Consider the following 16,387-nt stretch of genomic DNA (forward strand, 5'->3'; position numbering starts at 1 on the left):
GAAATGCTTCAATTCAAACCCTTTTGCTGGCATTCTGGCTTGTTTGATAAATGTGTGCTCCCATTGCAAAAAATGCTCATGATTGTTCTAAACATCCTAAGCACAGTAAGCTAACAAAAGACACCATTAAGCATAGGTCCCTCCGCAGGGTGAGAAAAGCTCCACAAATAAAATAGCCACAAATGTGCCTAATAAAAAACACTTTAGATAGAGATTAGCTGGTGACTTCTTGCAGGTAATTAACTTTTAGACTAAGAGCCTGTTTTGTGCCATATCTGCTGTTTTTGCAATCCTTTGCATTTCTGTTCTGTAAAAATGTAATCCTATCTAGTTCCCATGGAGATGACACCTAATAGAAAGAAAATAGATTAACAAAAAAAAAAAGACAGGGTCGGCTACTGAAGTTGCTTAAAGTTATACCAGGTGCAAGCCATAAATTATCAACAGGCCTGAAAGCCAAAAGATATTATACATAGAGATTAACCATAAAAACGGCCCTAATAGGCACAGAGCCCTTTGGGGGGTGAGGAAGCCCTATTAGAGAATACAAAAATTATTGTTTTAAAAGTGGTTATTAGATCAACATTTGATTGATGTTAATGTGCTGAGGTTGTGCAGTGGAAACTATTGTTAATATAGTTGGAGATCTAGAAAAATAAGAGTTTAGCCCTAGTGTAAAAACAATAAGATAATTGTTAATTTTAACCAGGAGTGCTAAACAGGGGCTCCCTCACCAGAGCCGCAGAGTCTTTGTGTGCTAAACTTTTTAGATAAATTTAGCTGAGAACTTCTGCAAAAAGACTGACTTTATGTTAACAGGATTGTATTTCTATTATGTTGCAACCTGCTGTAACATGAGACTTCCACTTTTATGTTTTCTGCTAAGCTCAAGGCCAGAAGATAATGTACAAAAAATCTATGGGAAAAGATTCTCATAAACAAAAATATACAGAGAACACCTGGTTTCGTGAAGGACAAGCTGATGTAATGTTAAACTAAGTCTGTATGCTTATCTGCCCCTCAGAAATGTACCAACTTAGGGTATAAAGGCGATGGTGAAAAATAAAGCAACTGCCAGACTCTGCCGCATATCCTGGTCTGGTCTGGTCTGGTCTCTCTCTCTCTCTCTCTCATTCGCCGACACCGTTCACCCTGAGGGTTCCCCTGGATCCTGCTGGGGCTGGACCCCGGCACCTGACTTTTTTTTTTTTTAGTTCTGAGTCAACAATTTTATATTCTCCAAGGAAAAAAAGCTTTAGTATCTTTTAAACTATAATAACAATAATGTCATAAAAGTAAAACCAATTTCCTGAGGTATTAAAATATATGCCATGTCAGAAAATAATTATTTATGGAAGAAAGTAATTTCAGCTTTGATGGAGCTAACCTATAACAGTCTGTATATAAAATATACTTTGAAATTTAGATCTAATAGGTAAGATTTTTCAGTGTTTCCAGTAGTCATGTATGGATGTGAGAGTAGGACTATAAGAAAGCTGACCACTGAAGAATTGATGCTTTTGAACTGTGGTGTTGGAGAAGACCCCTGAGAGTCCCTTGGACTGCAAGGAGATCCAACCAGTCCATCCTAAAGGAGATCAGTCCTGACTATTCATTGGAAGGACTGATGCTGAAGCTGAAACTCCTATACTTTGGCCACCTGATGCGAAGAACTGACTCACTGGAAAAGACCCTGATGCTGGGAAAGATTGAAGGCGGGAGGAGAAGCGGACAACGGGGGATGAGATAGTTGGATGGCATCAGCGACTTGATGGACATGAGTTTGAGCAAGCTCCAGGAGTTGGTGATGGACAGGGAAGCCTGGCGTGCTGCAATCCATGGGGTTGCAAAGAGTTGGACATGACTGAGCGACTGAACTGAACTGAGGTAAGATTATAGCTTCTAGATAAATAAGCTTCTTTGGATTCAGCCAGAATTCTTTTCCAGGGCAAGCACATACCTTTCCAAATACTCTGATATAAAAGAGCAAGAGTTTGGAAAAACTAGCCTCTTTTCTTAAGAAAGAAGCTATTACCACTTTCTAATATAAAGTATACCACAAAGCATTTCTTCAAATTCCAAGATGGTGTAACTTTTCAGTAATTCACTTTGTAACTCAGAAACTGAATGATCAGGGACTTTTGTCATAGCTGGCAAACCAGTAAAACCTGTATGTAAGTTTTAGTAGGCCTGAAAACTAAAATCATTAGACACAGTGTAACTTTAAGGCATGCAGACTGATTTCATAAATTACTGTAGAGAGTATTCTTATTTATATACATTAAATCTTTTAGTACGGATGACAGAATGTACTTTTACAATAGCTAAAAAAATTAGTTTCAGACTCTTGAAAAGCTATCTTTTATAGAAATTACATATCAATAGCATTGTAAAAGAAAAATGTATCAGAAAAATTGATCAGCTCCCGACTGGTAAAGAGCATTGGTTAATTCAGTGAACATTCAATGAACAACTACTGTGTACCAGGTTAATAATAGGAAAATACAATAAAGAATTAAAGAATAATTTTTAAAGGCTATAGATATAACTGATTCTGAAGAACAGACTTAAAATTTCTGAATACTTCTCTCTATACTGTTTAAATTTTTTTACAATTAATGCTTTTTGTAATATGGGCATTTTATAATTAAAAAGTCATTAAAGTACCCAATTACAATTAATGGATTTGAAGAAAAATAATGTCAAGCAGTTATCTTTAAATTTCAATTTGCTTAGTAAAGATAATTTACTCAACTGCACCTGTGTCATGGGTTAGGGTTAAAGCAAAGAAAGAAGTATATAGTTTATAAATTCAGTAAATAGATAACAAATTTACCTTAAAAATAATTATATCTAAATTTGAGGTCATGCATAAACATTTTAGTATATTATCCACTTAAATTAAAAAATGGATCTTAGAAACTTGTCAATGGCAAAATTCACATTTAGATTTCCTGATCTTCAGTTCTTCTCTAACATGGGGACTCATTTCACTGGCCCCTATATTCAAAATATTTGAAGTTAGAGGGAATCTTAGAGACAGCTCAACACCTCATCTTGACTAATAAGAAAACAGAGCTGTGTATTCATTCAGTGCATATTTACTAATCCATGGTGTGGAGGAAAAAGGTAAAAATTCAGTAAGACTTGGCTCTAGCCTTAAGTAAGCTTACAAACCACTGGAATTTAGTCATGTACACAGATAATAATGATACAATTAGACTATGTTAAAGGTTAAGCAAATTAACCTTTGTGAGAAGCTCGCGGTATAATTGAAGTCCCCCAGTTTCTAGTTCACTGTCTTTTCTGTCACAAGATTCCACTGAATTAAACATCAAATTAAAAGACTTACACTTTGGAACAGGCGAACACTGAAACTTTACTGACAAATTATTCACTAAAGTTAAAATTTCTATAAAGCTGGATGACTTGACCATATAAACAGTTTGTCAGGTAAAGAGGGGGGTTATTATTAACAGCATTACCTATTATTATATTTAACACTTTCTGACCACTTATTCTGTGCCAGATATTTTTCACAGATAAATAGAAGCTGTTACCTCATGTATTTTACAGTAAAGGATAAAGAGACTATCCCAGACTCTCGCAACTGGGAAGGAGCAGAGTAGAAATATGAACTCAAGCCCTCGGATGCCAAAGCCTGAGCTCTAAACCATTAGTTTCCTTGAGCAACGTGTAAAAGCATGCAGGTTCAGATCTAGATCTGAACTAAGCTAAGTTGGGCTTGATCCCGTGAATGACCTCAGGAAGGTCAACCTGGACTCAACTTTCCTCAGGCTACAGAGGGAAAAGCTAATTTCACAAGGAATATTCCAAACTTACATATTTAAAGGATCCCAATACCTAAAGATCATCTCTTTAACATACCATCAACATTTATTCAAAGGCTTTTTTGTCAGGCACAATATTAGGCACTGGTGACAAAAAGATAAATAAAATATGGTCTCTTTTTCTATATCCATGCTAAATACATATTTATGAACTGCCTACTTTAGGCACTTGTGCCAGGTGTGAAAGAAGACAAAGATATATGAGACAGGAACCCTAACAAACACCTTTAAAAAAGTCTAGTCAGCAAAAAAAAAAAAAAAAGTCTAGTCAGCTAAAACATCAACATACAAAAATAAAAGCAACACTATCACAGTCACAAGTTTCATATAATTAATTTCCATAAGAGAGAGACAAAAAAACAACAACAAAAAACCACAAGTTCAGAGGATTTAGAGACTACTTTGAGGAAGGAACATAAACTGGACCTTCCCTTAAAGATAAACAGATTCTGGAAAGAAGAAAAGAATGATGGAGGAAAAGAATATGAAGAGAAGGAAAAATAATATGGACAAGAGCACTGAGACAAGAATATATAAAACAAGTTCAAGAAACACTAAGGAAACAATGTGAGTACAAGAAAGGTCTGTATATGACAATGTGGATGGAAAACACAGGAAGAAACAAAATTATAGGGAGAACTTTATGACGCATATTTATAATAAAATATTTCAGTCATTTTTATCATCTACTGTGCAAAAATGGGAAAAATTAAATTCCTAAACAGATTTGTAAATTCTTTTTTCTGCAATATATAATTCTGCTAATAAAAAAAGAGTTCAAAAAAATTGTCTTGGATGAGAGTGATTTTAAACGGTGTTAGCTAGAGTGACATGACCAAACTGCTTTTAAAATCAATTAAGGAGGGAGGAACCGATTAAAGGCACAGGAACCAGTGATAAGGCTAAAACTGAGGGTCCAGATGTGAGCTGAAGGCCTGAACTAAGGCGGCACACAAGCACAGAGCGGATGGACGGTCAGAAAGAACACAGAAAATAGGATGAGCAATATTAGCCACCTAGTCAGGATCGGCTGGTTTCAAAAACAAATGAACATCATTTCTGACTGCTGAGGAAATCTGGAAGGTTACACTCATGATGGCAACCAAGGTCCCCTCCTAGAGGCTTAGTCATCTTCCATGACTAGACCAGAAACTGAGATGTAACCATGCAGCAAAGCTTCGGGATTGAAAAAAAGGAGGACATGCTAATCCAACCTTAGTGGATTTCTGTAGCTGAATTTCATTCAGCAGATTATTCTCCTTTGTCTTGGTGTGGTGCTACAGTTTATCATTTTATTTGTTAAATGATCAATATTATTCTACCCGACCTGCCCTCTGCATTAAAATGACTGGCTACTCTGAGTCAATAAGATATACTCTGAATGGGTCACTAAGATACTTTGCCTGATCACATACTAAAATGATTCGAGAACATTTGCTTAACTGTGCTTTAAAATTGACAAAACAGTAGCTGTGGTGCAATGGAAAGAATGAAAACTTGGAAGCTGATGACCTGGTTTGGAATCCCAGTCTCGTCACTTAAGAACTTAAGACATGATACGTAGTAATATACAAAAGGGCATACAAATAAAAGGTAAGCCCATCTTCAACCAGCCATCACCCTATGGGTCACCAATCATTGCTTAGACTCTTCTGTACATATCCCTTTAGAAATACGCAAGGCATAAACGAGTTTCTCCCTTTTTGTATGTCAGTGGAAACAATTCACAAATATTGCCTGCATCCTAACTTGTTCAATTTATATCTTATATCATTCCACTTCAGCACATGTAGATCATTCTGTTTTAATTAACCAATCCCCCACTGTTGGACATTCAGGTTGTTTACAATCTTTGATACCTTTACTTGAATGTAGAAGATACGAAAAAAGTCTAGGTTCAATAATTTGGATGCAAACGAGCTGGTCTATAATAAAATATGGAATGGAACTGGATACTAAGGAATATGCATTTTTAAAATGTGCTTGATACCACCAAATTGCTCTCAAAAGAGTGTCCTACCAAGAGTATATAAGTATACATTTTACTTTCCAATCTTGGTATCATATATATTTTGATCAAAACTACACTCAGGAGACAACATTGTTTACAGAAAAAAAAAAAAAAAACCAACCTGTTAGGAAGAGTTCAGCGAGACTGTAGACTCAAAACCCACCTATCAATACAAGCTATCTATTTGTTACAGACATCTTATTAGAAGGTTTAGGAGGCAAAAATCAGTATTCTTACTACTGTAACTTACCACAATGCAAATAAGAAACATTAAGAACATAATAAAATATGATTGAGAGATTTTGGTGATACATTCGTTACTCTCATCATCTCATCTTATACTCTTTGGACATTTCTCCTTACTCATACATCCATTCTCCACGCCCCCTACCCACCAACACACACACACACACACACACACACACACACACACACACACACACACGCTTTATTCCTTACAAAGATTGTAAAGAATGCCTATAATCAGGAACTACTCTTGAATAAAAAAATTAGAAGCTTTTAAGGCTGCTGCTACATACTTCTCCAATGGTGATTCTACTTCTGCACATATATACAGAATATTTACAAGACTCCCCATACAGTGCAACATGCAGTGCAATACACTGTAATACTCCTTATTACAGTGCAATAAGAAGCTATTGGTATAGTTCTGTCTGCTTGAAACATGTCAAATGTATCCTAAGAGAGATCCTTGTCAAAATTATAGTAAGAATTATCAACTGAGTCTCAAAATTTCCCTTCCAAATAAAACTACCTTCAAGGTAAAATAGCAATAGGAGACTGAGAACAGAGAAACTGGTACATAGGCACCAATAATTTGTGAGCAAAGAATGACATTTTTTGCTGCTGTCTTGTGCAAATTTAATTAATAGACGATACAAGACAGATATTCAATATAAGGCAACAAAAAAAGGCAAAAACATGTACCAAACACACATGCAGAAATAACTTAACGATGCAGAATATATTCTTTGCGTTCATATACCAGAGGGAAGATGGTATTGGTATTTCACGTCACCAGAAACACCAAACTCGGTTTACACGGCAGTTACAGGATTTGGTGTCAGTTAACGGCAGAACACTGGAGCTCTAATTCCCATTACAAATGTTTCCTGTTTTGCTAGAATTTATTACATGCAAAATTTGACAAAAATACCTTAAATTGACTCAAAAAAGAAAAGTGCAAAGTACACCACCACATAGCCACCATCTGATATGAACAACTGCTAACATTTTGCAAAATTTAAAAAGAAATACCTTAAAGTTCATGTCCCCAGTATTTCCTTCCTCAAGGGCAATCACAATAATGGATTCAGTGTGACTCTAGTTGATGTTTTTTAAACCTATAGCACATATGAAAGTGAAAGTGAAGTCGCTCAGTTGTGTCCGACTCTTTGCAACCCATGGACTGCAGCCTACCAGGCTCCTCCGTCCATGGGATTTCCCAGGTAAGAGTACTGGAGTGGGCTGCCACTGCCTTCTCCAGATCAATCCTGAACTAATTCAAATCCCCCAAAAGTCAACAAAAGAGGCATCGTGTTCAAAATATGGCTAAACAGCAGAACACAATTTATTTAAGTATCAACAAGTATGTTTTTAGTATAAATAAGTTAGAAACCACATTTTATCATCAACTCTTACAGTACAGATGTGTATGTTGTGTGTGTTTAGATAGTTACAGTATATATACATAGAAGCCAATAAAAACAACTACCCGAAGGAAAAAAAATAGGCTATTAATATTTAAGGCCCTTCTTAATTGATATTTACACTTTAGGTATAAGCAGACTGTACTTTTAGACCAAGGTAAGTGCTCTTTTTCAGTTAATCATCCTAAAACCAATGGGAGTTAAGGTAGTAGGCACAGTTAAAAGCCACCATACAAAAAGAAGTAACAAAACTTAGTTTTTGACCTAAATAGACTAAACAAAATGAAAACTGTGCCAATCCTGAATGTTTTTTTTTCCAACAAAGGTGCTTAAAAAACAAGCAAAGAAACAAAAAAGCATACAGTCTGAAGATCATCTCTAAAGTAGCAAGTGTAAATTTAGTTTTTAACACAAAAAGGCCTGTTCGCTGATTAAATACCCCTATCTTATTTCCTTTTAAACTACGTACCCACAATGGCTTGAAGTGTCATATTGCGTTTTTATAACTACCCAAATGGAATCACTTTATTAATTGTGAGCCAGATAATGGCAAGCATGTTCCCAGATGATGTTTTAAACAAGGCAAAATATAAAATAAATATTATCTTCTCTTTACCCTCACTTTCTTTTCCTCTTCCTCACTCAGGATGAAGAGTCTAAATATGGCCAAATAAGAAAGCTACTGTTTATATTAAAATTTCACTCATACTCGAGCATCACATTAAAATTTTACTTTCTCCACAATTATCACAATCAACAATGATTTTTCTATATCCGAATGCTTACACTATTACCTGTACCACAGAAAACTATTCTATAGATTTTCACGTGTAAGTCTTGCCTCTCCATTAAGAACATAATATGCTCAAGGATATGCACTAAACTTCCTTTGGATCCCTATAATACTTAGCTGATCACATAATTTAATAAATTTACTGATCAATGTAAAATATTGAATACCAACTATATGCAAGTCACTGTCCTAGGCAATGAAAATATCTGACAAAATTTCCACAAGAATTAAAAAGTTTGAAGCTGCTGAAAGGCATGGGTACAAAATGACAGTCATATAAGACAGAAGTTTAAGAATCTATACCAATAACCTCAGATATGCAGATGATACCACCCTTATGGCAGAAAGTAAAGAAGAACTAAAGAACCTCTTGATGAAAGTGAAAAAGGAGAGTGAAAAAGTTGGCTTAAAGCTCAACATTCAGAAAACTAAGATCATGGCATCTGGCCCCATCACTTCATGGGAAATAGATGGGGAAACAGTGGAAACAGTGTCAGACTGTATTTTTTGGGCTGCAAAATCACTGCAGATGGTGATTGCAGTCATGAAATTAAAAGACACTTACTCCTTGGAAGGAAAGTTATGACCAACCTAGACAGCACATTAAAAAGCAGGGACATTACTTTGCCAACAAAGGTCCATCTAGTCATGGCTATGGTTTTTCCAGTCGTCATGTATGAATGTGAGAGTTGGACTGTGAAGAAAGCTGAGTGCAGAAGAATTGATGCTTTTGACTGTGGTGCTGGAGAAGACTCTTGAGAGTCCCTTGGACTGCAAGGATATCCAATCAGTCCATCCTAAAGGAGATGAGTCCTGGGTGTTCATTGGAAGGACTGATGTTGAAGCTGAAACTCCAATATTTTGGCCACCTGATGCAAAGAACTGACTCATTTGAAAAGACCCTGATGTTGGGAAAGATTGAAGGCGGGAGGAGAAGGGGATGACAGAGGATGAGATGGTTGGATGGCATCACCGACTCAATGGACATGAGTTTGAGCAAGCTCCGGGAGTTGGTGATGGACAGGGAGGTCTGGCATGCTGCGGTTCATGGGGTCGCAAAGAGTCAGACACGACTGAGCGACTGAACTGAACTGAATGTGGTCCAGACAACAGTAGCAAGTCTCACTCAGCTAAAAGCAGTGAACTTAATACATTTTAGAAATATTCTCTTGATATTTTGTTAGAAGCCAGAGGAAGCACTAAACCCAATCCCAACCTAACAGGGAGGGACTACTTTTTTAAGTGGAAGAGATGGGAACTTTTGGAAGATGGGAATCACAGCACAGCTGACACTAAGAGGGAACAGAGCATAGTGAGGTAAGTACTCTTTCAGAGTTCTGAGAAAAGACAGGTAGGACAATGAAAGAGTATTTTAAAAAGGAGAAGGATGACTCAAGAAGTCTGTAGGCTCATAAGTTAAATTATTAAAGTCAATCATAAATGCCTCCTGATAAGCTGCCGTATGAACATCTAGAAGCATGATAAATACAGAATAAAAGAAATTCATCACTGAAAGGCGTAAGTTATTTGACCACTTACTGTCTCTACAGAGCTGACTCATTCTAAGGAATTTTAGTCTGATTTTGATTAGACCTTGAAGGCTCAGAGTAGAACAGCATTCCTCTAGATAAAATACTGTAATTTGCAATCTAACTGGAAACCAAACTGACTCAACTGGCAAAAATACGGGGGAAAATATATAATTAATGTGTGTGTATATTCAAGCAAGTAATGTTACATGCAAAAGATCAGATTAGTTCATCAAGTGGACCTAGTAGAACATCACAAGGATGCTACAATTTATCAAACACTGAGACTTCATGAGCGCTCATTTTAAATTCTTCCACTGAAAACATCAAACTTAAAAAGCTATAGTTCTTTGATATGTTTTATAAATTTGACTTACTCTTTTAGTCAAGAAAAAGAAGATAGTATGAAGACTTCTTTAAGTATTTTATAATTACCACTGTACTATTACCTACATCAACAGACTCTGGGGCAAACAATTTAGTAAATCTTACAAAGTTAAACTGCTTTTGTGTGTTTGCTGAGTCGCTCAGTCCTGTCTCTCTGTGATCCCATCAACTGTAGCCTGCCAGGCTCCTCTGTCCATGGGGATTCTCCAGGCAAAAATACTGGAGTGGGTTGCCATGTCCTCCTCCAGGGGATCTTCCCAACCCAGGATCGAACCCAGGTCTCTGCACTGCAGGTGGATTCTTTACATCTGAGCCACCAGGGAAGCCTTTTAGACATCTTTAAACAAAGAAAACTACTGTTGACTATATATTTATTACTCTGAAGTTTTATGAATTTTCAGATCAGACACACATTAATCAAAAATACATAAAAACAAATAAAAATAATTTAATGTTTTAGATAATCTACACTATCAATCTTTATGCTGTTTGTTTATAATAAACCAAAAACTACTCATTGAGTATTATAAAGTCATAACCCAACTAGCACCAACTAACATGGTAGAACTGAATACAGAGGACCTTTATAAATGGCAGTAGTCTGGTCCCAAAGAAAGATTCATCCTCAGAGTTTCTAAGATATAATTTGTATGATCTGAGTGTTAGTCAAAATCTTCAAAACATGGTACTAACCACAGATTTACAGACTTATTTTGGCATTTATCTATTTTCTGACTGTAATAAGACATTTAAATATATTGATATTTTGACATACAATGCATTTGGATTTAAATTATACTAAAGCTTGTGCTATAAGTGTCTGCATAATTATAGGAGGAACATTTCAGAAATATTTCTTTTTATGATGCCATCATAGGCCTAAATTTAGAAACAGAAACTATAAAACTTCCAGAAGAAAATACACAAGAAAAATTTTGCAACTTTAGGATACACAACTATTTATTTAGGAAACAAAGACCATGAATCATTAAGGAAAAAACACAATTAACAGGACTTGATGAAACGAAAATCTTTTGCTCATAAGACACATTGTTAAAAAACGAAAAGGCAAATCATGCTGGGAGAAAAAACTTGGAAAACACATATTTGATGGAGGACTTGGGTTCAGAATATATAAAAGAACCAGAACTCAATAAAAAGCTATTAACAGACTTTGCACAAAAGATATGTAACGGCAGTAGACACCACCCGCCCCCCGCCCCGCAATGCCCAAAAGCTCAAAGAAGGAGCTCAGCATTACTAGTCCTCAAGAAATAAAAATGAAAACCACAATGAAATACCACTGTACTCTCACTAGAATGAGTTAAATAAAAAGCCTGAAAATACCAAGGGTTTGGGGGATGTATAGAAATTGAAACTCTCATACACTGGTGATGGAAATTTTAAATGATACAACCACTTTGGAAAGCCTGTTTGACAGCTTCTTACAAATTTAAATGTATACTAACTATATGAACCAGCAATTCTATTCCTAGGTATTATCCAAAAGAAATGAAAACATGTCTCTGCAAAACTTATACAAGCATGTTCATGGCAGCTTTATTCATATGGGCCAAAAATGGGGAAAAAAATAAATGCCTAATAACTGATGAATGGAAAAACCAAAAAAGGAATGAACTACTCTTACACATAAAAACATTATTTGGATGAATTTCAAAAACATTCTACTGAGGAAATGAAGCCATACAGAAAAGACTAAATGCTCCAAACTGCATTTATATGACTTTTTATTTTTTTAAAATTTTTATTAGTTGGAGGATTACTTCACAACATTTCAGTGGGTTTTGTCATACATCGACATGAATCAGCCATGGAGTTACATGTATTCCCCATCCCGATCCCCCCTCCCACCTCCCTCTCCACCCGATTCCTCTGGGCCTTCCCAGTGCACCAGGCCCAAGCACTTGTCTCATGCATCCAGCCTGGGCTGGGGATCTGTTTCACCATAGATAATATACATGCTGTTCTTTCGAAACATCCCACCCTCACCTTCTCCCATAGAGTTCAAAAGTCTGTTCTGTACTTCTATGTCTCTTTTTCTGTTTTGCATATAGGGTTATCATTACCATCTTTCTAAATTCCATATATATGTGTTAGTATGCTGTAATGTTCTTTATCTTTCTGGCTTACTTCACTCTGTATAATGGGCTCCAGTTTCATCCATCTCATTAGAACTGATTCAAATGAATTCTTTTTAACGGTTGAGTAATATTCCATGGTGTATATGTACCACAGCTTCCTTATCCATTCGTCTGCTGATGGGCATCTAGGTTGCTTCCATGTCCTGGCTATTATAAACAGTGCTGCGATGAACATTGGGGTGCACGTGTCTCTTTCAGTTCTGGTTTCCTCAGTGTGTATGCCCAGAAGTGGGATTGCTGGGTCATATGGCAGTTCTATTTATATGACATTTTTAAACAGGCAAAACTTATCTAAGGAAGTGGTTTTCACTTGGGGAATTTTGCCCTCCCCTTCCTCAGACAGTGCTGGTGACATTTCTTGATTATCACAACTTGGGGAACGGGGGCTGGGTGGTTGCTTCTGTTATGTAGTGGACACAGAGGTCAGCAACGCTGTTAAACATTCTAGAATATACAGGACACTAACACAACAAAGGATTATCAGCCCCAAAATTCCAATAGTGCCTAGGCCCAGGTTGGAAAATTGTTGTCTACTGTGGTCAGTGATGGTCTTGGGATACTGAATGCAAATGAAAATGAAAGCGTTCTGGGGACAATAAAAATGTTCTATATTTTATTTGTAGTATTAATTTGTTCTCCAAAATTCACCACACTGTACACTTCAAATGGGCACATTTTATTGTATGCAATTTTACCTCAAAGTTGATGGTAAAATTTATAGCCTATCAAATAATATAAAGCTACAAAAACAGTTTAATCCAATTTTTGCTTTTAAACATATATGCATAGAAAAAACGGAAAAGGCAAGTACTATTGGTTGGATTATGGATAAGTGTGATTTTTTTCCCCCTACTGCTCATCTGTTTTGTATTCACTTGAAAATACATTATATTTTGTAATAATGTACTTTTGAGTTATACCCAAAACAGGTCCAAACAAACTATGGAAGAGCACAACTGCACATGAATATTTGATTATAGCTAAATTCTGATTTATGATCACAGGACTGAAGTTATTTCAAGAAACTATAAAAATGTATAATGCAAAGGCATTTAGAAGTCAACTTTTACTTTAAAACACAGCTATATTTAGAGCCTAAATTATAAATATAAGTATTTCTGTACAAAAAAGTTTTTAAGAGAAATTTTCACTATAAACAGTGATACCACACCATAATAAGGTAGGCTGAAAAGATTAATAAATTCTTTTAAATTAAATAAAATAATGTTATAAAGGAATAACTTATTTCATTATATCTATACAGTAGAAAAACATAGCAGATACAGTTCAGTTATGTTCAACAACAGGCCAGGGACTATACAAACTGTGAGTAATAAAAAGATGTCCCTCAAGAAGCTGACTATCTAATGGAGAGAAATGATACTGCTAATAAATCAAATAAAAAGAGTTAAAGGCTACGGTTGAGGTTTGAAAGTAGAACAATGAAAGAATCAAACAACTAAGCCTTGGTAGTGTGGGAAATATTTACAAAGATGACAGTTGAGCTGGGTCTTGAGGAAGTAGTAAGAGCTTATCAGGTGAAAATCATTATTAGACACTTCAAAAATCTTAAACAAACAAAAGCCAACTGCCTAACAATTTTGTTACACTGCTCTTTTGTTACATTTTATAGTCTTAAAGGTCAGCAACAGAAAAACCAGTTTTGGGAAAAGGAAGATAATCCTACAATACTGAGCAAGGAAGTTAAACCTTATGAGAAAATTCCATATTCAAGAGAGAAGGCTGCTATGGATTTATCTTGATGGAAAAAGGCACTCTTTGCAGTTTAACTACATCTAACTAAGTTACATCTAAGTTAAGCAACTGTGGTGTTGGAGAAGATTCTTGAGAGTCCCTTAGATGCAAGGAGAGCCAACCAGTCCATCCTAAAGGAGATCAGTCCTGAATATTCATTGGAAGGACTGATGTTGAAGCTGAAACTCCGATACTTTGGCCACCTGATGCGAAGAACTGACTCATTGGAAAAGCCACCGATGCTAGGAAAGATTGAAGGCGGGAGGAGAAGGGGACGACAGAGGATGAGATGGCATCACCGACTCAATGGACATGAGTTTGAGCAAGTTCCCGGAGTTGGTGATGGACAGGGAGGCGTGGCGGGCTGCGGTTCACGGGGGGTCACAAAGAATCAGACAAGTGACTGAGGGACTGAACTGAACTGAAGTTAGGTGATCTCAGTCTCTGGCACCACTTAAAAGTACTGACAAAAAACCATCAGTTCGGCTACAATTTCAAGTCATGTATTTTAACATGTGTGATCAAATTTCAGTTGGCCTCACATAACACATTGAAAACCTCATACCATTAGTAAGGGAAAATCTAAGATGCCTCTTAAGAAGGGTAGGTACTGAGACTCCAATATGCATCCTTGGCAGTACGTTTTAAAGACATAAGAAATGCTAGTAAATATATGATGAATGAGGTAAACGACCAGTCTATACAGTTAACAATGATTACAATGAGGCAGAAAAGTTAATTCCTAAACTTACGAAGAGAAAAAAGCCTACAAGGTTTTGAGACCAGGAGGTAACACTGCAGGGAGAACCTGCCTACTCTGCTTAGACTTCCTATAATTCTGGAAACCCACTGAAATTAAGGAACCGAAAGCGAATGAAACTGAGTTTATTTAAACTGAACAAATTTTATGCAGCAGAAGATGCAACTTTTGAGTAATCAACTCAACCCCAAGACAACGGGTCTTCAAGTGGATCTGGCTTCGGGCAGAGAGCACCATTTCCTATTCTTTTCTCTCTTGACTTGGAGTCAAATAATTACTGCGAACAACATAAGCAACACTGTTTCCAGGTAGTGGCGATTCAGGAGATGGGAGAGAATGGAAAAACGATTAAAGCGATAAACCAAGGTTGCAACGGAGTCTTCTGGAGTCATGTAGTAGCCAATGAACTAGAAACTCTGGATATTTAATAGATATCGACACCAATAGTGGAACCAGGAGCTGGTGCAAGTCCGGAGGCAGGCAGGGAGAGAACAGTCGCTGCCAGATCCTCTGACCTCCACCGCAAAAGATCACCGCCCGACCCCGCCCCAACCCTCTAGCTGAAATGCTCCCAGTACTCAGCACCGGCCCACAAGCACCCCCTCCCCACAATAACCCCCACAACCCCAACAGCCCAGCCGGAGGGACAGCACCGTCGTTCACTTACTGAGCTGTCCCCCACCCGACGTCGTACTCGGCTCCCGACCTCCTGCGCCTCCAAGGCCGGCCGCCCCGGGGACCCCCGGCGCCCCCGTCCCCGGAGGGGTCCCGCTCTGCCCCTCGAAGTTGCCAGGGTTGGATAAGTAGTCGCGCAGCCGAGGGAGCTCGCGGCCGCTCTCTAACAGCTCGGTGTGCAGCTCCAAGGCGGTCAGTAGGTACTGATCGCGCAGCAGCTAGGCCGCGATCACATCAATTGACAGGAGGGCCGGGGTCTCCCCGGGGCCCCCAGGGCCGCCGCCGCCGCCTCCCCAGGGAGCCCCGCTTGGGCACTGCTCCCCAAGGACACGGGTCCTGGGGCAACAGCGAGTCCGCAGAGCCCGGATCTATGCCGCCCCCGGCACCCAGCCGAAGTCCTGCCGGCCGCTCGTCGGTCGCCGAGACCTCGTCCTCGTCCTCGTCCTAGTCCGAATCGCTGAGGAAAGGGTTCACGCCGCCCCTGCCACCTCCAGGAGCCATCGCCGCCACCTTACACTGTCAGGAGTGTGGGCGCCTCCTTGCCTGGCTCTGACAGGCCGCGGCCTGAGTCCCTGCTCGGCCTCGGCAGGCACCGCTCGCTTCCGCAGCCCCGGCCTTGCCACGTTCCGCCTCCTCACCTGGAGACCAGGCGCAGGCTCGTAGACGAACCGTCCGGAGGCTGCAGCGGCAGCAGCAGCCACTGCCTCAACCACGGCTGCACCAGCAGCACGGCCCTGCGGGCGTCTTCCTGGTCCCCGGTCTCGCGAGAAATGGCGCGTGCCCCGCCCCGCCCC

At 38.4% G+C, this 16,387-nt stretch overlaps 1 pseudogene; it reads right to left on the bottom strand.

The window, feature by feature from the left end:
• LOC122446821 overlaps window positions 1-16,109 on the bottom strand; it is a 66,642-nt pseudogene extending 50,533 nt beyond the window's left edge.
• Window positions 16,110-16,387: the final 278 nt, after the last annotated feature.

Source organism: Cervus canadensis, chromosome 8 (genome assembly GCF_019320065.1).
Source record: "Cervus canadensis isolate Bull #8, Minnesota chromosome 8, ASM1932006v1, whole genome shotgun sequence".
NCBI lineage: Eukaryota > Metazoa > Chordata > Mammalia > Artiodactyla > Cervidae > Cervus > Cervus canadensis.